Genomic DNA, 2,724 nt, shown 5'->3' on the forward strand with positions numbered 1-2,724 from the left:
GTCTTTGTTGTTTTGGTATATTTTGTACTGTAAGTCAAAGATGTATGAAATGAAATAAATAAATAAATAAATAAATTAGTCATATTATAAACGCGAAAGATTGTAAGTGTGGATAGATTTATGGATGTTTGACATTTTTTCATGCGAAAACAGCTTATCGTTATGGGAGTCGAGCACGCTTCGGCACGAATTGGGCCAGCTCGCACCGGGGAAGTACCACACCCCCACAGAAAACCGGCGTGAAATAGTGGCATGCCACTGTGTTTCGTACGGTGAGTGGGGGAGCCGGAGGCCCGTTTCCTTTTCCTCACCCGTCCTAGTCCATTCCTTCTTTCCAGTCGTTAATCCTTTCCTTTTCCCTTACCCCATAAAAGCGGGCAGCGACTATCTTTGCGAATGTTTATGGGCGGTGGTGATCCCTTTACATCAGGCGAACCACCAGCTCAGCTGCCCGCTATGACATAAAAAAAAATCGTATCTGCATGAAATTTGGTGCGAAAAGGCAGGTCGTTTGATGTTGACGAAATTTACCAAAAATATAAAAATATGGATTAGTATGTAAGTTTTTCTCTTCATTTATACGTCCAATCCAAGTAATTATATCACCTGTTCTTAAAGAACCGACTTAGAATCAGTCAGTTGGTTCATTAAATACTATATTAAGGATACGACTGAAAATTAGGGCATTAGTTCAACGGTGCCGGTGGATAAAGAGGCTCTTAATTAAATGGCTGATTAGGCGACTGACATACATTAGATACTCCTTTGCATTATAATTATTGCAAGGATTTAGGTAAAATGGATGGGCTATTTTTGATGAGTTATTTTATGTAAGTTAAACTATTGATTCTGTTGTTAATAGATTACTGGGAGGAGGAGGGGGGGGGGGGTAGTATAACGGTGCTATTTTAATAGAATAAGCTAGAAATTAGTTTGAACAATTTATCCACGCTCAAGTGTATTCTAATTAGTCTATCAAGTAGGATAAATGAAAAATATACGCTTATGTTAAGATTATGAGAGTCGAGCACCTTTTGAGACGAATTGGACCAGCTCGCACCGGGGAAGCACCATACCCCCACAGGAGACTGGCGTGAAATAGAACTGCTACTGTGTTTCGTTTGGTGATGGAGGAGCCGGAGGCCGGAGCCGCCCTTCCTAGATTTTTCCTTCATTCTAGTGGTAAATCCTTGCCTTTTTTCATGTAAAAGCTGGCTGATGATCTGGTGGTTCGCCTACTTATAAGAAATCACCTTGAACATTTTGATGTGGTATCTTTCCACGTGCGAGCTGTACTAATTCGTGTCGAAGCGTACTCTCCTTCTATATTCAAAACTAAAATTCACCTAAAGTAAAACTGTACGAACTCAAACCTCCAATAAACGCAAATCGACCTGTAAAACACCGTTAAATTACCGTTAAAAACAGCTTTAAATTCGCCATTCAATTGTGCGCATAAAATGTTATGTAGTGCGCTAATGGGTGTGCAATTAAAACAAAGCGTTGGGGTAGCGTGGTTCGCGTATTGCGTATTAAATTTCTGCAATATTGCTTTCATTGCGGGACCCTAATATGAGTTTTGCTCGGCTTTTGACAAATCCCCTTGTTTGTTCGCGTATTATTAGCTTTGTTTCTAGGAAATATTAAAAATGAACTTTTTAACATGGTGTCGTTAGGTCGAGGGTCCTTTATCCATGAGGTGTGTGACATGTTTTTATCTATTCTTCTGTTTAAGGTTTGCTGTTTGATCCGCAGACGAAACCGCGTGCAGGAGCTAGTATTTCGATAGCTTATACGTTATTCTGGTACATAAAGTACATAGCTGTCAAGTATCATCAAAATAAGTTCAATGTTTTTGGGAAAAAATGTCATAAATGTATAGAAGATTCAGCAAGACCGAGAGCCTTAGTATTATAAAGTACACCCTTAGTCCCGCATTACAATTGAGTTAATTAAATGTATCTTAACCGACTCAGGTTTAAATCCTTAGGTAATTAAGGTTTATATTAACTCTAGGCATCTTAATAAAATCTTAAGCTGGGGCTGCTGGTGTTCTCATACTAACTTAATGGTGATTATTTAGGGCCATTATATATTTATATGATTAATCTTGGCAGAGGACGGCATCCTCACGATGTTTCCCTTCACTGAGTAGTGGTGATGTGGACAACGTGTTGATTAATTAAAAATCTATGACTCGTGCGCTCGTTTGGTCTCGAACCCCCAAATTTTCGGTTTAAGTCCAACCTACCATATGCTACCACTGAACAGTAAAATTTACCAACCCGACTTGGACTCGGATTAAAACATAATAGATAAAATTTCATTTGTATTAATTGACATATATATCTTTATATATATAAAGCTTTTTATTGGTGAAATAGTTTTATCGGAAGCACAAATTAACTGCCTCACAGTCACGGTTCATAAGACACAGCCCGCTGACAGACGGATGGACAGACGGACAGCGAAGTATCAATAATAGGGCTTTGTTTTACACTTAACACGCAAATGCTATCTTTGTTAATTTGTTATTTTATTTATATATAATTACATAAAAAAGAACAATTTTAAAAGGCATTTTGTCGCATTCTCAGAAACCTTACACCTACATATATTGAAATTTAGCATATTCATATAACCTTTCAACAATATACTTAGTCTGGCCATAAATACTGTTACACTTAATTATAAAAAAATATTACATTTGAATTTCGAATCTGT

Source organism: Zerene cesonia, chromosome 22, assembly GCF_012273895.1.
Source record: "Zerene cesonia ecotype Mississippi chromosome 22, Zerene_cesonia_1.1, whole genome shotgun sequence".
In the NCBI taxonomy this organism is placed as follows: domain Eukaryota; kingdom Metazoa; phylum Arthropoda; class Insecta; order Lepidoptera; family Pieridae; genus Zerene; species Zerene cesonia.